Consider the following 22,662-nt stretch of genomic DNA (forward strand, 5'->3'; position numbering starts at 1 on the left):
TTGGAGTCTATATCCATGGGGGTTGGCCTGGTGTTGTCGTGGGCTACGAGAGCTGCTTAGGGCCATTGGAGGTATCCAGGTCTTGGTGTGGACCAGTGCTGCAGTCCATGGTAAAGAGAGGAACTCACCTTACTCTTTCTCCCCAGAAGGAGGCTGTCTTTTTTTCATGCTGGGCTACCCAGGCTTAGGGAAGGAGTGATGGGGCAATGTGAAACTGTTTTTTCTACGCTCTTCAAGGCATCTTTTCATATTCTCTGCTCCACTCAGGTGCTGTTAACTGTCACCAAAAATCTTTAGCTGTTGTTAAAGTATTTTTGTGCAGAAATAGTTATTCAAACCTATGTTTCTGGAACAGCACATGGGCTAGAAACTCCCATACCACCATAGTGCTGACATCACTTTCAGGGGTTAAATAGTTTAAGGAGAACTAAGACTCAATTTAGAGAAATGGACTAGCCCTGTTTGGTGTAGCGCAGTTGGTTGGGCATCATCCCACAAAGCAAAAGGTTGCTGGTTAATTTCCGGTCAGGGCACACACCTGGGTTGTGGACCTGGTCCCCTGTCAAGGCAACTGATCAATGTTTCTCTCAAACATCGATGTTTTTCTCCCTCCCTTTCCTACTCTCTAAGAATAAATAAATAAAATCTTTAAAAAACATAGAGAAATTGGCTAGCTGAAATACAATGAGGAGGTCAGGATCCAGTCTTTGGTCTAGAATTCAAGGCTAGACTTCATATTCCATGGAAGAATAAGTGAACAGAAAGTGGGTAAAATAACCAAGTACCAGAGCTTGAGTAGGGTCAGTTAAGCCAAGGGCCTGGTCACGTGTGCTAGAAGTGATGTAGGGTTCTAAAGCACAAGACAGTGGCCTCTAACACATTAATCTCTCTCTAGGTCCTTAGACAATTGTAAGAGGGCCTTTTTCAAGTTCTGTGAAGGATCTGGAGGTTGAAAGGGGAGAGAGAGAGAAAGAGAGAGAAAATGACTCTAAATCTCACTGGACTGATAAGCCCGAAAATGACATACATAATTATAGACCATGGGCGGAATTAAGGTAGGCAGGTTCTAACAAAAGTAGTATTTCTTCTAAGCTAAGTGCTACCTAAAAGACACACTACCCACAGCTCAAATTCTTTTCTTCCAAGGTGGTTTTATGTCTCTTATTTTTTAAAGTTTTTCTTAACCAGCTCATCCCCAACTCTTCCACTGGTGGCTGAGTTCTTCGCTTTTTCACCACTTCATTCCCACGACATATAGGCTACAGAATTTGTTGGTGTTAAGACTGAGAGATGGATAAGAATGCAGAGCCCAGAGAGAAACAGAGAAATTTGCCATCAGAATAAGATGGAAAGAAAAATAGCAAGTGTCCACAGGAGGATTAAATTATGGGAACCATGGCACAGAAAGGTGACCGATACCTGAGATGTAAGTGTGTATCATAAGCTCTAAAGAGAATTTAGTAACTGATGGCTTATTTGGGAAGAATTGTCAAGAAGAGAAAAAATGTGAAAGCTAGCTGGACTTATAACAAAAAGCCTAATAAGAATCAAGAACTTTCACATACTATTTAGGAATCCATGATTATGTGGTTAGAGAAATCTTAAATTGCTACATGTCAGTCATGTGAAATTTTGGATAGATATTTTCTGTGGGTAGGAAATTTAAGTTCAAGTTTAACTTATGAGAAAAAATTGGCCAGATTTCTCTACCCTGGAGCCAAGAGAGGAATTTTAGATACGCTAGTCCGTGATGGTGTTTGTGAGAAATATGAATCTAAGGAATTTTAGCCTGTCTTCATATACTAAAGTCATGGACAGAGGTTACCTTAAGCGAAAAGGTAATGTTTTGTGTTTTATAACCTCTCATTTCATGTATGTTTGTATCTTTACTCCCATTACCCTTATTCCCTAACCTGGAGACCCAGGCCCTTCATACTTCAGTCCAAATCTGAATTCAGTAGAGGTACACATAGAGCTTCAACTTTCTTATGTATACATTTCATTTAATCTCCACGATAACTTTCTAAGACAAATAAGTTATTAACCCCAATTTGCAAATGACATAGTTGAGGTTCAAAGAAGTCAAGTAATACGTCTTTGTTCAAGAGATTTATTCAGTGCTGAGACTTGAATTTGAGTCTCTGATACAAAGTTCAGTGAGTTTCCCATTCAACAGTGCTAAGGACACAAAAATGATAACATATTGTTCTCTCCATCACAAATTTTGTCTGTTTAAAACCAAAGACAAATTAAGCCCTGGTTGGTGTGGCTCAGTGGATTGACTGCCAGCCTGAAAACCAAAGTGTCACTAGTTTGATTCCCAGTCAGGGCACATGCCTGGGCTGTGGGCCACATACCTAGTAGGGCACACATGAGAGGCAACCACACATTTGATGTTTCTCTCCCTCTCTTTCTCCTTCTCTTCCCCTCTGTCTAAAAATAAATAAATAAAATCATTTAAAAAAATGAAGACAGATTAAATAACAAAATATAGCAACATAGGCACTACAAAACAGTATTTTAAAATGCTAACTAAATCATGCAGGCAATAAGCACCAAAGATTCAGATTACTGGTCACTGAGAAACCACGGAAAGCTTCATGGAAGAGGCAGTCATTGAAATGGCCGTAAAAGATTAAGAGGATTTGGACAGGAAAGGAAGCTTTCCCAGCATACTAAATTACATAAGTAGTAACAAGGAACCCTGCCCGGTGTGGTTCAACTGTTTGGGTGCCATCTTGCAAAGTGAACGTTTGTCAGTTCAGTTCCCGGTCAGGGCATGTATGAGAGGCAACTGATCAATGTTTCTCTCTCTCACACTGATGTTTCCCTTTTTCTCTTCCTCCCTTCCCCTCTCAATAAGTAAATAAATCAATAAATAAATAGTAACAAGGAGGTAAAAATATGCATGATGTGTTTAAGGGAGAATTAGTAGAGTATTGATTTAATAGTTGCCATCTATTGGAAAGCAACATGACTCAGTGGTTAAGATCACGGCCTCTGAGGACAGACTCCCAGGACTTGAGACATGATTCTACTACTCATTAGCTGATAATATGGTAAGTTCATTAATTTTCTTTTACCTTTGTTTCTCATCTGTAAAATTAAGACAATTATATTACCCATTTCAGAGGATTGTTATAAGAATTAAATGAGTTTACAAAATATTTAGAATAGTGTCCAAACACTATGTGCATTGAGTCAACTACATAAAGTACTATAAGTATTATAGATAACTGTGCTCCACGCTTTGTATGAAGCACCTTATATTATTTCATTTAATCCTCATCCTTCTATAAGACATGTATTATTATCTCCATATTACTGGTGAGAAAAACAAAACTAGGAGAGTTAAATTTTGTAAGATCACACAGCTGGTAATTTCAAAAGCTAGGATTCAAACACAAATGCAAAGCCTGTGCTCTTCACCACTAAGCTATTCTTTCTGAGTGTAGGAAGCAGAGGGAAAATAAAGAAAAGTAGGTTGAGGCCAAATTATAGAAGGTCTTAAAATCACCAGGCTAAGATAACAATAATATACAAAGGCAGATGCCCCCCAAAATAGAATTATCTTCTAGAGGGCAGGCCCCTTGTAGTACAGGTTTCCCCTGCTAGGTGAGTGCTCTAGGAACCCATTTGTATGAGTGTACCAACTGGCATTGTTGTGAGAGGCTGCATTCAGATTTAGTGAAATTTTTTTTGAAGACTCTTTTAATGTGTTTGCCCATTTCATGATGGGTGATTTACAAGCACACCTGCCCACACCACGCTGAGTGTTCAGCAGTTTTTGACCAAAAACAGCATGACCTCCATGTCCCACCCACCCTATTCAACTGATCTTGCTCAGAGTGACTTTTTTTGTGTTTCCCTGGGTGAAAAAGTCCTCAAAGGGAAATGTTTTGCTGATATGGAAAACATGAAACAAAAAAACAGCAGAAGCACTAGCAGACCTCAAAACTGATGAGCTCAAAAACTGTGCTGAGCAGTGGAAAAAACATCTCAATAGGTGTACTGCATCAAATGGAGAGTACTTTAAAGGTGACTGAAGTTTAAACATGTAAAAATAAATACACAACTTTTCATAAATAAATTCCGAGGTTTGTGGAGTCTCCCCTCATGCTATAAACAGTGAGAAGGCACGGAAAGTTTCTGGGCAGTGATGTGTTTTAGAGAGTTGCATCCACCCACAGAATTACAGATAGATTAGAAATCTCTGGGCCACACGAGTATCAAGTAGACAAAAAATATCCCAAATGATCTTGCAGAAAGTAGGCCAACAATTTTTTGCCCTATAAAACTTAGCCATAAAGATCCATGCATCTGTGTAACCCCATTTGGTCTCTAAACCACAGTCAATAACAGCTTCAGCACTAGAAACCAAAAGAAAAGTTGAGACTTCTACTACCTGACCCCCAAATCCACCCTAACCAACAATGGTGTCACATTCCACTGCCTAGGCCTAGGTGCAGGCGGGCACATGTATCTGCAGCCCCTTTGTGACCTACCACCGAAAGGCATTTAGCAACTAGAAAATGAATCACATGTATAATTTCTCTTGATGTGATAGCCCAGCTGATCCCCCCAGATGGTATCCCCACCTAAAGACACACAGCCAGGGCTGCTGCTACAATAAGTACCTCCTTATTTAAGGGGGATATGTTCCGAGATCCCCCGTGGATGCTTGAAATCACGGATAGTACTGAATCCCATATATAGTATGTTTTTTCCTAAACATACATAACTATGATAAAGTATAATTTATAAAAAGATACAGTAAGAGATTAACAACAATAAGTAATAGTACAATAGAACAATTAGAACAATATACTGTAATAAAATTTATGTGAATGTTGTCTCTCAATATATCTTATTGTACTACATTTACCTTTTCCCTGAAAAGAAGGATTTTATGGCTACTTTTCAACATATACGAATTGCTGTCATCACTACTTTTACACTTTGGGTCCATTATTAAGTAAAATGAGGGTTACTTGAACATAGGAACTGAGATACCATGACCGTCCATCTGAGAGTGGAGAAAGCTACCGCGTGACTAATGGGCAGGTGGCGTACACAGCGTGCGTGCAGTGCACAAAGGGATTATTCCTGTCCTGCCCAGGACAGAGCAGGACGGCATGAAATTTCATCGTGTCACTCAGAACAAATACAATATAAAACTTTTGGACTGTTTATTTCCAGAATTTTCCATGCAATATTTGTGAACTGTGGTTGACCGTGAGTAACTGAAACCACGAAAAGGGAAACCGTGGATAAGGGTAGAAAACTAGACTATACTACAGATTCATGACCTGCAGCCTCAGCGAGGCTTCACATGCTCCCAGGCAACTCTAATCAAGTATCTCTCCTCTTCCACTCAGTGGCTCTTTCAAACTCTCACCACTCTTCAGCCTTCGACACCCCTTCCCCACCCTACCACTATCACCAACAACTCCTACTCCACTCATGCATGTCCAACAGATGACTTCTTTTCCTATATTTTGCTGAGAAAACAAATTTGAATGTATTCATGTAGAAATTTCTCAGCTCCTCACTTGCTGCCATCAGGAATTTATCTGTAAACCTACCTATTTTTAACATCTTTCCCTCCTGGATCAGTAAAAAGTTTTCCTTCCCTGTGCCCAAAACTTAATCTTTTCATCTGTACTCTGGACTCCCTCCCAATTCTATGATATCACTCTACTGACCAATTTCTCTTATTTCTAAATTTTCAATATTCCCTTATGTACTGTCTCTTTCACCTTAACACATTTCTTAAAACACTATTTAAAATTCTCTTTAAATATTCTCCCCCCAGCAACCTCCCTATCCTTCTTTCCTCTGAAGTCAAGCTACGTGAAAGAATAGCCTTGAATTCCTTGAATTCTTTCTTCGTTCATTCTTTTGATTTTTCCTTGGATCACATGTTCACACAGTGGGATTAACCGTAACCCTTGGTTTATGACACTCATCACCTCTTCACATATGCCCACTTTTAATTATTTAGTTGGTCAAACTACCCACTCTCTCTCCTTCTCCATCTTTTCTCATACTTTCCCTTACACGTTTTTCCTAAAGAGCCTTCCCTGAATAACTCTCCTGACCTGAATTCTCACCTGACCAAGACACCAAGGATGACAAGCAAAAAGATAAAAATAACCCTGAAACACTGGTGTAATCTTGGAACCACCAAACTAATCCTGGACTTTAACTCTGGGCTTCTTGGAATATATATTTAAAAAATAGCTTATTTGGTTAAGCTCTTGTAGTGGGGTTTCTTAGGCTTGTACTTGAGCACAGTCCTTAAATGATCCACTCCCAAACCTAGCTTCTTCCATCAGGATTACACTTCCAAATTCCAATACACACCTCTAAGTACCTTAGTAAGACCTCCATTTAGCACCTCAAACCCAACTTGCCCCAAATTAGACTCATAAATTTCTCCCAACATGTGTACTTCCTTCTGTATCTTGGACAACAATAAATGTTGCATTTATAAATGTTGCATAAATGTGCCCCAGGTTGATTCAGTCACTGAGTCCAGTCCTGTGAGTTCCAGCTCACATTTATCTCAAATCCCAAATATATTCTTCCCTCACCCTTCCTCCTGCCAATGCCACTGCTTTACATCCGACGGTCCTCAATACTCTGGCCTTTGATAATAGCCTCCTACCTGGTCTACTTGCTTTCTAGCTTGAGCCTCTGCGACTCTTTCCTTACCCACACTTCCGCCATAGGGGCTTCGGGCAGGAAATATATTCTCCTCCCATAAGGAGTCTACATAGTAAAACAGAATAAACATGAAGTGGTTGTTTCCTAAAGGATTAGGAGAGAAACAAAGAGGAGGAAAGGAGCTAAATTCTACACCTGGTGGGACAAGATGAAGATTAAGGATACGTGCAGAATAAGACGAGGATCCCTGTATTGAACTAATTCAGCAGAAACAGAAGCTATGAGCCAGAGGCCCTAGGAAATCCAACAACCCCCTTCCCTTCCCTGCTTTTCAGCCAAATCCCTAGAGAGGTGGAGGGATATTGTACTATTGCTGCTTGTGGTTTGAACTTCCAGCTGATTTCATTTGACTCTCACATGTTCTTGTACCTCACGGAGGGCTGAGATACACCCGAATCTGATAACACCATTCTTCTTAAACTTTTTCAGTGATTGTGTATCACCAGCTGGAAAAATGTAAACATCTCAGTCAAGCCCTGTGACCGGGCTACGGGAAGCCACCGAGTTTACTGCGCCCTAGCACCAGGGTCACATACGAAACGCTGCCACGCATTCGCATCCGTGGCCCCTGCTTGGCACCCCATTTTGTTCTTCCCTTTCCTCTTTACGGATGCAGTTCAAGCCCTTTCCCACTCACGGTCATTAGACCTCCCGTATAAGTTCCCTTCAGCTGGATTTCCGTATCTCTATACATAAACTTCTGGTTGAAGAATTTCCAGAACGATATAGTAATAATGAGCGATTAACTCAACAGGGGAACAAAGTACAACTACGTGTCCCCCAGGAAAACTCTGTGCCTCGTACAGAGAAAGTACCCGTTTCTCAAAGTTTGCTTAATATTTCTCTTTGCCACCACTTACTGAGGACTTACTATTTGCCAGGCTCTGTTATAATGACTTTATGTACAATTTCTAAACCCTCACAAAACCCCATGAACTAGGTACTATTACGAAAGTCCATTTTATAAACAAGAAAAGTGTACGTACAGAAGTTTAGTGATATATCCAGGTTCACACAGCTAGTGACTAAGCACCTGTCCGTAATCTACATCTCTACTGCAAATAATAAACGTGTGTAAATGTTTTGAAGTAGAAATGGCTCTATGAGAAAATATACATGTAAGAAAAAACTAGACTTATTCATTCAGCCAACATACATTTCTTAAGGAGAGAGAGGTAGAACCTGTGAATCCTACAACTATACTTTAGTTTTTCTCAGCAGTGTCTTGTCCCTTTAAAACAAATATAGAAAATTAAAAATAATTAACCCCCCCCCTTTTTCTTACTAGCTCTCATGATTTTTTCTTTTGCAAAGTGTGTTGCCTCATTTCTTTGGGGCTACCATGATTTTACTCAGCCTCTAGGCATGTAGGTAAAAGACAGTGTTCATATCTCAACCGAAGCCCTTCATAGTTTTATTGGAAATCAAATGCTTTCATTTATTTTTCAAAAATAGCTGGTGAAGAACAGAAAGAAAAAAAACACAACATGAGTTTCATCACACATGCAATATTTGCAAAAATAAGTTGCCATGTTAGACAACTAACTAGGAATGATGGAATGAATTAAAACAGAAAACAATTGTACCCAAATAAAAACCAAGTAAATTTCAAGCTTCAGACCTAAGTCCACTACTCAAAATAGCCCAACACCAACCAAAATGTATATCCACTCCAAATATACAGCAAGAAGTAGGTGCATTGAAGTAGCATTTAGTCTAACGCTCAGTGTTCATTTGCCATGCGGACAGGTCACTAAAAACCTGTACCCTTAGGTGTTTTCATCTGAACCTGAATTTTCACATATATACATTAGTTTCTGTCCTTGGGAAGACATGATTTCCTGTTTTCCAGAGAATGCAGTCTTCTAAAAATGTATTTAAAAGGTTTAAAAGGCTACTTGGGCATCAAATAGCTATTAAAAATAATATTTTGACTATTTAAGTGTAAACGAATCAGAAACATATGGATTAAATTTCCCTTAAATTGCACATACTCCAAACTGAAGCATATAAGCATGGGTGAAACCTGTTTTGGATTTCAGAAAGCCCCAAACATTTGAAAAATCATCTGCGATGTTCAGTGAACTCAAGATACAGCTGGATTCGCCCCTCTCGAATTCATCCCTATCCTGTACTTCTGGTCTTACCATAAGGAAGTGTGTAAGTACACAAATAACTTACAGGTAAAATGTCTAGACCTAAATTTTAGGTCATTTAAAAAAAGAGAGAGGAGTAAGTTTTCTAAAACTTTTTAAAGCCTGTGTTTAAAAGAAAGTTTTAAAGAAAATCTAAAACATTCTTTAGACTCTTTAGACAATTTTCTTCTGAGTCTCTTTCTAATTCAAGATTTAATTTATATAATTCTAGGATGGAAAATAAAGTAAACTAGCATTTTTTTGAGCTTCCATTATGTCACAGGCATTATGCTTAGCATTTTCCCATGCATTACTTCTTTAATCAATTATACCAAAAACCAGCCTCGGGGCCCGTTATGCACTTGGCGTTTGTATTTGTATTTTACAGAGGAGACAAGGCATTTGTATTTTACTCCATTTTATTCTCTTCACCTTGACCTGTCAGCCTACTTAAAATAAACAACCTGAGTCTAAAAGGTCAACTGAAAAAAAAATCTTACATTTTCCTTAACACATTACAGTGATGATATTAAGAACTGAAGTCCTTAGCTATTAGGATAACTATTGATACATAGACCTGGGAGAAAGCATAAAAAGTTATTAAGAGCACATGTTTTGGGATAGCAAATGACTTTGCCTTTTTGTGCTTCAGTCTTTGTACCTCTGCTGTCTAACTGGGGGAGCAATACCTTATAAGGTCATTGTGGATATAGAGTAGGAAGCTATGTGTAATGTGTCTGAGAGTATTAATAAATGACTATTACATAAGAAATATGTGTATGTTGATGTGCTCAATACTTACTTTCTCCAACAACCAATCAGAGCCAGATGGTGTCAGTGACTACAACCCTTCCCAAAATGAATCCCTCTGATCTCTCTCCAGACTCTCTACGATGAACACTTCACCAAGCACACAATGAATGGTCCCCAGACATCTTGAACAGGCTTGGAACTACATCCATTACAAGTTACCACTCTCCACCTCGTGGTGTGAGCTCTGTGGAAAGCCATGCTGGCTCCTAGAAGATTAAGGCTATCCCAGCACGTGTAAGGTCAGAAGTTCCCTGTGTCAAGCAGCGGGACCTGCCATGACCCAGCTCCAGTTATCGAACTGAGGTAGAGCACCACTGTTACAGGAGCCTCCCTTTTCCCACAAAATCCCAGCTGGCTCTTGCTATCACCAGTGTAGGGACTTAACTGGCCTGGAAGAAATCACTGCTGTTTCTCAAGTACCCTTAGCTCCAGCACTCTACTCATCCACTCTGCCATGGCTGGAGGAGCTGGCGTAGCCCAATGCTCAAATCTGATGCCAATGCTCATATTTAGGGCAGCTCCAATGCTCAAATCTGTTATCTATGATAAACAAGAAGAGTTGTTGACAGCCCCCTCTCCGCCTACCACTCTTGCTTTCCTATCTGGGGCCATGCCTCTGCCTCTCTATGAACTTCAACTTTTGCTCAGGGAGGCAGATAGAAATGGGTTGGCTAGAGACAGTTCCAGAACCATACCACAATTCCTTACATGAAAATGACCCCAAGCCCTGACCGGGTAGCTCAGTTGGTTAGAGCATCATCCCGATACTCCACGGTTGCAAGTTCAATCTCTGGTTATGGCACATAGAGTGAAGGCATACATAAGTGGGACAACAAATTGAGTCCTCTCTCTTTCTCCCCACCCCTTCTCTCTCTCTCTCTAAAATCAATGAAAATTTTTTTTAAAAATAAGAATGACCACAGAATATTTTTCTTTGACTTCTCCTCCACCTCTAATGCCTCCCTGCCTGCCTTCCCTGCTCCTTAGGAAAAGGTCTACTTCCCCAGCATGGCAGCCCATGAGGTTTTCAGAAAGTTCCTGTGCAGGTTTTAAACTTCTGAATAATATCAAACCTTGTCAAATGTGCCGGTTGGTCAACTTTCCATTGCCTGCCAGCAGTGCAAACCTGACCAGAAGAGGTGTTCTGACCATCGGGGATCCATGAGTCACTTAACTCCACGAGGTCTTAATGAGCTGCGTTAAGTGTAGTACTCTGACGAGTCCATATATAAGGTGACGGGTTATAAAGGCTGTGTGAGAGTCTGTACATGGAGTGAAGGTGTTGAATGTTGTGCGCTCACCACAGGTAAGAGTTTTAAGGGGCAACCTAATGGCTTGAGAGACTTCTAATTCTCATCAGGTCTTTCTTTGGTTGGGCTGCTCTTTGCTTTATGACGTCAGATGCAGGACCTAGCTTCAAATCATAGCTAAGAAGTTGAAAGTGACTGGTATTTAACAGATGGTCCACCCTTCAACTATGTGCTTTCTGGGAGAGGGAGGAAGAAAAATAATGAAAAAGTATGCCATTTTGGCAGCTCCAGTAATATTCAGCTGTAGTTCATACTTCAAAGCAGGGTTAGCTTGCAAAGTAGAATTCTGGGAGCTCCATTATCCACAGCATTATCATTTAGGCCAATTTGGGACAAGGCTATGGAAGGAGAAAAAGTCATTATTGGAGCTGCTGGCCGGCCAATAGATGACTGAGTGAAGACATAGGACAAGGTTGTGCCAAAGATCAGAGCAACCTCAGGCATAAGATTGTCAGTAGCAGGGGCACAGTTGTCAGACTTCACATGGCAGAGGGGGCTTGGCATGAATTTACACTAGTGTCCTGGGGTGCTGCAACTGTGATTTGAGGAATTCCGCCTGTATCTGAGGGGTCTCCAGTCAAAGGAGATGGTGACTGTGTGCTTAGTTCTAGGAGCACAGTTCTAGCCTTCAGGAAGACAAATGAAATGTCAGGGCCTTGCAACAGCCTGAGTTCAGGGGAGATGCTAGCTCTCTAGCAGAGACTGGAATACAAGGAAGGTAACCAAGTAGGCTACCAAGTGGGTAGTAGAGTCCCCTATGCCCCTCTCTTTTCCATATTTCTCCCTCATCACTGGCCCCAACATCCCATTCAAATGCCCAAAGCAGAAACCTAAGCATCAAACAGATACTTCCCTCTTCTGCCCTCTCATCTCCAGATCAAACACTGATCCTTTTGTTCTACATCCTTATTGTCTTTTGAATTTGTACCTTCTAGCCATCCCCATGATCATTTCCTTAGCTCAGGACACCATCATCTTTGACCCACATTACTACAATGACCTTCTAGTTGCTCTTTCTGCCTTCCTACCAATCTCACTTTCTTACCGCTATGTCCCTGACAGTATGCGCTCTAGCCTCTCCAGTTACTGTAGTCCCTGCACGTGCCTCGTTCCCTCTTGTTTCTGGGGCTTGCACGTCTTCACTTGGCTAAGTCTCCCACCTTCGCTTCCTCAGAGAGGGCTTCCCAGTTCCCCCAAACTGGGCTCAGGGTCCCAGTCTTGTGCCACCACGGCAGCCTGTAATACGGGCTGCGAATACTACATTGCAGCTGCCTCTTTCCTTGCTTTTGTCCTTTTGATCAACTGTACTCACAGCTCTTAGCACACTGCCTCGAACATAGGATGAAATCAATGAGTATTTACTTAGTAAACTGGATTCTGTGACTTGGGGGCTATACTCCTGATATATAAATTGTGAATTGAAGTATCTTTTTAAAGAATTATACAAAAAAATTAAAATAGAACTAACATATGAGCAGCAATCTCACTTTTGAGTATTTATCCAAAGGAAATGAAATCACTATTTCAAAGAGATATCAATATCCACTTGCTCACTGCAGCATTATTTATTCATAATAGCCAAGACAGGGAAACAACCTAAGTGTCCATCAGCAGATGAATAGATAAAGAAAATGTGGCATAGATAAAATGAAATATCATTCAGCCATAAAAAAGAAGGAAGTCCTATCTTTTAGGACAAAATGGATGGCGCTTTTTATGCATTAGTTTAAATTTTAAAAAGTCAGACAGAGAAAGATAAATACTGTGTAATATCACTAGTAGGGGAAATCTTAAAAAGCCCAACTCATAGCAGCAGAGAGTAGAATGGCGGTTGCCAGGGGCTGGAGGCTGGGAGAAACAGGGGGTGTTGGTCAAAGGGGCAGACTTCCAGGTAGAAGAGAACAGGCCTGGGGATCTGATGTACAGCGCGGTGATGACAGTTAACGATACAGTCGTATACACTTGGAAGTTGCTAAGAGAGTAGATCTTACATGTTCTTACCACATGCACAGAAAACGATAATTATGTGGGGTGATGAATGTGTTAACTAACTTTACTCTGGTCATCATTCCTTTATGTATCTGTGTACCAAATCACCACGTTGAGCACCTTAAAGGTGACACAATGTTGTGTGTCAATTATGTCTCAATAAAGCTGGGGGGAATTTTTAAATTTTTTAAAGATTTAGGGGACATACTAGATACCAGGAATTGTGGTTATGCCTCCAGATGCTGAATGGGAGGAGCGTGACTATACCCAAGAAAGAGACTGACCTTCTGTCAGGTTTGGTAGAGGGCTAGATGGGTATTTCAGTAACCCAGCAGTGAATAACTGAAGAATGAAAAGGTAAAAAAAAATCCAAAAACAAAACACCAGGCAGAGATAAGAATACTTCCTCACAACTATAAAGGACACACGGACAAAACTAAGAGGGGGTGGAAGCAAGGGAGGGAGGTGGGTTTGGCTGGGGGGGGACGGTGGGGGGTAAATGTAGGCAACTGGAATTGAACAACAATAAAATAATTTTAAAAAATAAATAAACAAGTAAACAAACCTGGTTAAAAAAAAAGAATACCTCCTCATCTAAACAGAGCTTCTTTAATTTTCTTTGGTGGCAGGAAATAGTAATGATATCAGAAACTGAACATTATATGCTATAATCTGTTGAGACACTTCCCTTGGGGATTTCTATTTTTCAGGAAACTTTTTCTGTTATTCCTTCTAAGACTGAGTCTAGACCAATATTTGCTTCAAGCTGATCATAAATTCTCCTTGCCTTCCCACCCCCCATACATAAATCCTACCTATCCCAAAAAAAGGCTATCCCAGGCACAAGAAAAACCAAGCATGGACCTTGATAACAAGTATAAAGATGTTAATTTCCTAAAATGAACTCATACCTCTCTTGTGCAGCCCTTTTATATAAAAAGCTGAACAAGTTAAAACAAAACAAGAACCAGGTGAAATAAAATAGCGACTTTACGTGACAATATGAGAAAAGAGCAAGTACAGTCGTGTTGCCTCTAAGACTGGTCAGAAAGTAAGGTTTCCTAATTCTGTTTTCAGTAATTAGCCAATCAAACACTTCCTGTTGATGTTCCTGATAGTCTGTCATGCACTGAGCTTAGCCAACACCTGCTAATCCTGGTCGTCGTCCTGTACTTTCTGTAAAGGACAGGCAGCTATCCTGTGTGACTGGCGCAGGTTGCCCACGGCATAAAGATGCCCGCCCAAAGCAATGCCTGGAGGCTGGCATCCAGCCTGAACTCTGCTCAACAGGCTTCATGCCCTGGCTTGAGCTTTGCATCACCAGTGGACAGGACACCTTTTTCTAATCCAGTCAAAGGTACCATATGGGTAATAGGGATCCTGCTTGAAAGGATTAAGACTCAGACATTATCATAGCTCTCAAGTAACACTAGATGATCAAACTTCTGAATTATATGTTCCAGAGGTCCCGAAGGCCCTCATCAATCTGAGGATATACCATGCTGGCCTCTAATCATCGTGACTTTGTGTCTGAACCATTAAATGAATCCATTCCAACCCTGCCCATCAGAACCTTTGCTTACAGTGGAAACTGCCAGAATTTGAAACCATAAGGAAAAACAACAAAGGCCATAAAAGTCAGCTTGAGGCTAGAGAGGAAGCCTTCTGTTTATACTTCAGACTTGCTTAAATCCAAGCTCTTTGAGCATGCTTGAGTCTTCGTTGGTAGCACATAATATCTCAGCTCTCTGGGAACCCTGTCTTTCTGAATGGGCTTCGGTCTCCTGCCCCAGCCTTTCTAACCCTACACCGCCCTGAGACGGACCACTAGTGATGAATGTGACCCCAGTCCCAACATTCAGCCCAAGTGGTGAGGCTGACGACATAGGATATTCTGTGGGCTCCGAAATCCCAAACTTCGCAAAAGATGTCTTTCTTTTTACACATAACTTCATTGTCTTCCTTAATTATTTGTCATAAAAAATATCTTCTCCAGTGAGACTGAAAGGGCTCATCATATCCTTATCTTTATTAATAGTAAAAATAACACATATCCAAAGACCACAGTGGTAAGTTCTAGAGAACAAAGATTGTAAAGCCCAGGCCCTCCCCTTGAACACTGCCCCATAAATACTGTATCATGTCTCAGAAGAACTGTCACCCGTGGGAGGTTTGGGCTCTAAACAGGATGCCAGAGGGACTGCAGGCCGGCAGCAAGATTGAGAAAGCACACCTAGGCTCCAAGGTACCTGATGGGAGGAAGACAACAGATGGATTCCCTAGCTATCAGTTTCTCCTAAGGCTGTTACCTGAACCCGCTTCTTCCCTTCGTAGGCTCCTTCAACCCTATCCCCCTTCACTGGCTGCAGGTCTGCCTCACCCACAACATCGCTCCTAATTCTCTCCTGAATGCCAGTTTGGTTTCTGTGCCTGCCTTTACTTTAAATGGGCCCTTTTCAACCATGGCTCTCTTCCTTAAATCCTAGAATAATTCCTTATTTTATTCAGGATAAAGCTATAAAATCTCTATAATCTTTTTCAGGACCATTTAACAAATGAAGAGTTTTCCAGAGATAGTGCCCAACACTCACTGAACTCATAATACAATGACAATTGCACAACTACAATTACACAACTACAATTGCACAACTTGGGTGGGGCCCAGGAAGGTCCAAGGTTTCCTGCCCTGCTGTCTTTCAGATGGACCTATGCTGACACCAATGTATATTTGAAGGTTAAAATCCAACTGTTCTTGACGTCACTATTTTGGCTGCATCACCCTGGCGATCTGCATGTTAATATCATCCATCTTGCCCTGCTATACGGTTCTAGTGGTCTCATAACTCAGTTACAGTTTCTGTTGTCTGAGGAAGGAGGATGAGGAAGGAAGAACCAACTGAAGACCAAGCTGATGCGATGAATGACAAAGAGAACAGGAAAAAAAAACCCTGGGTCCTTGATGATGTTTATTATTGTGGTAAAATACGTATAACACATGCCCTGACCATGTAGCTCAGTTGGTGGGAGTGTCATCCCATACACCAGTTGCAGGTTCGATCCCTGGTCAGGTGCGTATGGGAAGCAACTGATCAATGTTTTCCTCTCAAATCAATGTCTGTCTGTCTGTCTGTCTGTCTGTCTCTCCCCCCTCCCTTTCCTTCTCCCTCTCTCTCTAAAATCAATAACATATGCTGAGGTGATGATTAAAAAATACATATAACACAACATTTTCCATTTTAGCCATTGTAAGTGGACTATTCACTTGCATTAAGTACCTTCACAAAGTTGCGCCACCATCAACAAGCAGTACCGATTTCCAAAACTTTGGCCCCACCCCAAACAGAAACTTTGCAACCATTCAGCAACAGCTCCCATTTCCTCTACTCCCCAGCCCCTGGCAACCTCTAATCTGCCTTGTTTCCATAAATTTGACGATTTTAGATATTCCATGTAAGTGGACTCATACAATACTTGTCCTTGTACATGTAGCTTATTTTACTTAGCAAAGTGTTTTCAAGATTAAAGGTTGGTAACTTACGGTGCCCATTTTCAACAGTGTGTTCATGACTTGATTCATATCTTATATACCAGGTTATAAATTTTATGTAGCATTTAACTTGAAATTTAATAAAATACAACAGATCTGAATATGGTTGTGTGTGTTATGTGCTCACATTAGTTCCATGAGCCTTGTAAAACTGATTTTACAAATATCACATATAGACATAAATGTATAAGGTTTATTTCATTTACAAATTAATACATATATTCCTCTTATTTATTAAATCATTGGCATTGGTGTTACATAGCAATATTTGTAAAATGACTTCAGAAGAGAATTGAAATATTGCAAAAATCACAGCTTAATAAATATTTATTGTAAAAAAAGGTTCTTTAGAACTTCATTGTGTCAGAACTTTATTCCTTTTTTATTGTTGAATAATATTCCATTGCCCCTACATACATTTATTTATCCACTCATCTGTTCATGGACACAAGTTATTTGTACCCTTTCGCTGCTGTGAACACTGACGTTCCAGTGTCCGAGTCCCTGCTTTCCATTCTTTCGGTTATAACCTGGGAATGAAGTTGCTGACTCGATGTAATTCTGTGTCTAGCTTTTCGAGGAACTGGCAAACTGTTTCCCACAGCAGCTGCATTTCGCATTCCCACAAGCAACATATGAGGGTTCCAATTTCTCTTTGCCAATATTCATTATTTCATTTTTTTAAATTATTATTTTAGTGATGCTAGTAGGTATTTTTGGTTTGCATTTCCCTAATGCCTAATGATGCTGAGCATGTTTTCGTGTACTTATTAGCCCTTTGTACCTCTTCTTTGGAGAAATGTCTTTTCAAGCCCTTGCCTATATTTTAATTTGGTTGTCTTTCTTTGTTGTTGAGTTATAGTAGTTCTTTATTTATTCTAGATATAGATTTTTATCACAGACATGCTTTACAGATATTTTGTAGGTTGTCTTTTCACTTTCCTATCAATGTTCTTTGATTCACAAATGTCTTTAATTTTTATGAAATCTAATTTAGCTATTTCTTCTTTTGTTACTGTTGCTTTTGGTATCACATCTAAGAATCTATTGCCAAATCCAAGATCATCAAGATTACCCTATGTTTGCTTCTATGAGTTTTATGGCTTTAGCTCTTATATGTAGGTTGATGTCCCAATTTAAGTTAATTTTTGTGTATGGTATAAGGTAGAAGTTCAACTTCATTCATTTGTATGGGGAAATCCGGTTTGCCCCACCACCTCGGTCAAGAGAATACTCTTTCCCCATTGAATGGATTTGGTATCCATGTCAAAAATCAGTTGGCCTTAAATATGGAAGTTTACTTTGAGAATCTCAATTCCATTCTATTGGTGTATATATCTTACTTTGTGCCCTTCATGACTTTCTGCGTTGCTGAATTAACAAACCCTGAAGGCTACTATATTTTACTACTATAACAAATCACTACAAAATTGGTGGCTTAAACAAAAACAAATCTCTATCTTATAGTTCCAGAGGACGGAAGTCCAAAATGGGTCTCACAGAAATAAAAACAAGGTGTCAGAGGGCCTGAATTTCTTCCTGACGACTCAAGGGGAGAATCCGTTTCCTTATCTTTTCCAGATTCTAGAAACCACCCACATTCCTGGGCTCATAACCTTCTTCCATCTTCAGAGCCAAAGGGTACATTCAGCTCTTCTTGCACAGAATCACTCTTACTTCTGCTCCACCACCTGGCCTCCCTCTTCCACTTTTAAAGGTTCTTGTGATTACATTGGACCCACCCAGATAACCCAGGATAATCTCCCTATTTTAACGTCACTTTATTAGTGACTTTAATTTCCCTTTGTCATTCAATAGAACATATTCACAAGTTTAAGGAATTAGGACAAGGGCCCCTTTGCAGAGCCATTATACTGCCTTCTGCAGCCACGCTAGTTCTGGACTTACAGTCATTTGATACAGGCAATTTCCCTGTGGTTAAAGCCAACGTAATTTGAGGCTGGGCTTGATTTATTCACCATAGTCTCCCTTAGCACAATGCCTAAATTTAGTATCAGATTGATAAATACTACTGAAAGATGTATTTTCTGAATTTCTTAGTGCCCAGAGAGTTCGGGCCAGTGATTTTCAAACTAGATCCCACAGAATCCTAAAGTGGCACTGCTGTGCCTCAGGGACCACTCGAGGTGGGGGAGAGGGCTGAAGGCTGAGTTGGGCCCCAAGGGCTACCAGCTTCAGTCAATGCAATGTGCTTTTATCTATTTCACATTTTCAGATTCCATCTACAGTGTTATTCACAAGAAGGGGTCCTATGCTGTAGGAAGTTTAAATAACACTGGGATTAGGTCATTGACAATATAGCACAATTTCAAAATGTTTGTTTCAGGAAGATGTTGACTTTATGAGATAAACTGAACCAGCTGTCTAGGTGAGCTACCCCGACAGGAAGGACGTGCTTCACGTGGCGCCCAGCTGGACGTGGGCTGAGGAGAACTGGAGCATGAGACAGTCTCTTCACAACTCAGCATTCTAAATACAGTTTCCTGTCAGTCCCCAAATATTTTCTTCCAATTAAGCAATTCCTTTGGCCCTGCAAGTTTCACAAAGCTCCTTGGAATTCAGTTGGGAATGAAGAACTGCCTTTTCCAAGCTTACTGAGAGAAGAAAAACAATAGTCAGCAGTATTAAGTGCTTACTTGCTCCGTGTCAGGCACTGTGCAAAGCATTGCACATATTATCCCTCAGGTGTACGCAGTCCTTGCTATAGTCCCACAAAGGACACAGTATCTCCATTTTATTGGTAAGAAGCGGAAACTAATAAATATTTAAAAATCTGCCAAGGCCACAACATTTGGTGAGAGATCTTTTAATATTCCCCTATATGCTAGTCTTAAAGACACCCATGAGAATAAGGGACCATTTGTCTTGCTGTCCTGAAATGATCCCTTTACTTATATAACGTCCAGTGTCATTCACAGAGATTTCAGATTCATAATTGTGTTTCAGTGAAAAGTAAAGTGCAGGAACTGGAAAATCGGAGTGAAGACCACACCTTCACTAAGACGCAAAATTTCTTACTGACTTTGGGATAACTAGGAAGTTCTTTGTTGAAATCTCTACAGTAAGTCTAACATGAAAAAGTCTAACATGCCTCCTGAGTAAAGCAAATAAGCAGTTGACAGAGGCAGTTTAACAAAGATTAACAGCCAACTCTGAGGGCAGCCAGCCTGCCCTGGGGTTTAAACCCAGCTGTGTCTGTGATCCTTGGCAAATTCTCTACTCTGCTTGCTAAGTCATGTGCTCTCATATGTTAATTGAGGGTGATAATACAGACATTGAGAGGATTATAGGAGATAATGACAACTGAAAACATTTGAAATAATCCCAGTCATACAGTAAACAATAAACACTGGCTATCAGTATAATTGAGGGATTTATAAAGCTTTTGGATATGAATTTAAAATATTAGCTTTCATTGTACAGTAGCAGAAATAATTAGTAGCAATGATAATGAATCAGTAAAATGACAAGAACTGTTCCCTCTCTCCTGATCATTCATTGTTCCCTCTGCGGAAACAATCCCACAGCATCGAATCTGCTATAATATAATTTATCTTAAAAAACAACTCTCCTGTGTGCCACATTTCCCTCTAGTTATCATCCAATTCTTATGTTCCCATTCAATCAAAAATCTTCAAAATCCTGTTTATACTCACTATCTGTATTTCTTCTTCCATTCTCTCTTGAAACCACACGAATGAGGTTTTCTTCTCAACAGCTTGTTGAAAATTGCTTTTGTCTAGATCACCAGTGGCCTCCTCATTGCCAAGGCCAATCCTCATCTTTTTGGTCCTATAAGCAGCTTTTGACACAGTTGATTACCTTTCCTTTTTGACTTATCTTCTTCACTTGGCAACCAGAACACCGCTCTCTCAGTATTCTCTCTACTCTTCCTCCTTCTTTTCTTCTTCTCCTCGGTTCTTCCCATCTTCTCTACTGGTTTCTTCTCACCTTGCAGAACTTTTACTAGAGTGCCTGGGCCTCAGCTCTCTCTGTCCTTTAGCTAACCCCACTTTCTAGTGATCTTATCCTGTTCCATGCTTCAAATACTATATATAGACTAACAGCTTCTAACTATACATTTCTAACTCCAACCTCTTTCTTGAATTCTAGATTTGTATATCCAACTGCCCACCAGATTTCCTTATTTGGATGCTGAGTAGGTATCTCATATATAACATTTCCCAACCTGAAATCTGGTTTTCCTATTTCTACCCCCTACCTCCACCCTTCCTTAACTCTATAAATGGCAACTTCATTATTTTTCAGTTGCTCAAACCAAAAACTTCTTTCACACCTTCTCCCATCACTCTCAGTCTCATCCAATCTATAAACAAGTCCTATTAGCTCTACCTTCATCCTGCCTTCAGTTTAATAGTTTACCCTCCAATCAAAAAAGCAGCCAGAGTATTCCTTATTTTACAATTTACACCAGATAGTGGCATTCCTCTGCTTAAAACCATCCTATAAGAGCTCCCATCTCATTCAGAATAAAATATTAAGCTCTTGCTATGGTGTGCAAGGCCCATCATGATGTTGCCCCTATTTCCCTGATTTCATCTCCCAGTATCCCCCCCACCCCCAGCTCACTCCACTCTAGCCAGACAGGACGCTTTAGTGTTCCTTGACTACTCCAAGGCTTTGCACTTACTTGTCTCTCTGTTTGGAACATTCTTCCTACTTATTTCTATGCACCTTCCCCTTCACTTTGTTCCAGTATCTGCTCAAATGTTGCCTTATCAGAGAAGTCTTAAAAGTCATCCCATCTCCATCACTCTCTGTTCCTCACTTTGCCTCATTTTATTTTCATAGTAGTCATCACTACTGGAATATTAAACTTTTTAAATATCTGTTTTCCTCATTCTAAGTTTCATAAGGCCATGGAATTTGTCTTCATTATTGATTGCTACAGCCTAAAAGCATAGAATAGTACATGGAACATAGTAGAAGCATTCATAGATATTTGTTGAATTTAAAGCATTTGCTAAGCCCCTACCATGTCACCATTACCTTAGCCAATCCTTGTGAGTGAGTGTCTGGGGCTAACCCCTGGGGCACGGGTGTCAGAATGTCATGAGTCTGATGCTAACTCTTCTGCTAGTTGTTTCAAGTTGGACAAGTTACTTAGCCCCCCTACACCTCACTTTCCTTGTCTGTATGGAGGAAATAATATCTATTTCGTGGTATTGTTGTAAAGATTAATAGGGATAATGAATGAAGATTTTGCACAATGCCTAAAAGTTGCTTAGCATTAATACAGATAAGAAAGCTGTAAATAGCACTGCTGTGAACACAGGACTGAACAAATTCTTTTGAATTGGTGTTTCAGGATTCTTAGGGTATATTCCCACCAGTGGAATCACTGGGTCAAAAGGAAGTCCCATTTTTAATTTTTTTAGGAAATTCCATACTGTTTTCCACAATGGCTGCACCGGTCTGCACTCCCACCAACAGTGCACTAGGGTTCCCTTTTCTCCACAACCTCACCAGCACTTGTTGTTTGTTGATTTGCTAATGATCGCCATTTTGGCAGGCGTGAAGTGATATCTCATTGTGATTTTAATTTGCATCTCTCTGATGGCTAGTGATGCTGAGCATTTGTGCATATGTCTATTGGCTGAGATTTCAAAACAGCCTAAGTAACCATCAGTAGATGAGCAGATAAAAAAACTAGTACATTTACACAATGAAATATTATGCAGGAGTAAAAAAGAAGGAATTCCTATTTTTTGCAACAGCATGGATGGAACTGAAGACTATTATGCTAAGTGAACTAAGCCAGTCAGAGAAAGACAAATACCATATGATCTTACTTATAAGTGGGATCCAATGAACAAAATAAACTAATGAGCAAATAGTACCAGAGGCATGGAAACATGGAACAGACTTACAGCTGTAAGAGGGGAGGGGGAAGGTAGGGACTGACTGAAAGAAAAGGAAGGGATTAGTCCTATATTACAACATATATGAAGGACCCATGGACATGGACAATGTTGTGGGGATTGACTATGGAAGTGGGGAATGGGCTGGGTGGAAGGGGGTGAAGGGGAAATATTGGGGCAACTGTAACAGCATAAACAATAAAATATTTTTTTAAGAAACAGAAAAAAAACATAAG

General features: G+C 40.2%; 1 pseudogene; it reads right to left on the reverse strand.

Moving 5' to 3' along the window:
- The window catches only part of LOC112309058 (keratin, type I cytoskeletal 18 pseudogene), a 29,438-nt pseudogene extending 12,295 nt beyond the window's left edge, over positions 1–17,143 (reverse strand).
- Positions 17,144–22,662: the final 5,519 nt, after the last annotated feature.

Source organism: Desmodus rotundus, chromosome 3 (genome assembly GCF_022682495.2).
Source record: "Desmodus rotundus isolate HL8 chromosome 3, HLdesRot8A.1, whole genome shotgun sequence".
Lineage (NCBI taxonomy): Eukaryota > Metazoa > Chordata > Mammalia > Chiroptera > Phyllostomidae > Desmodus > Desmodus rotundus.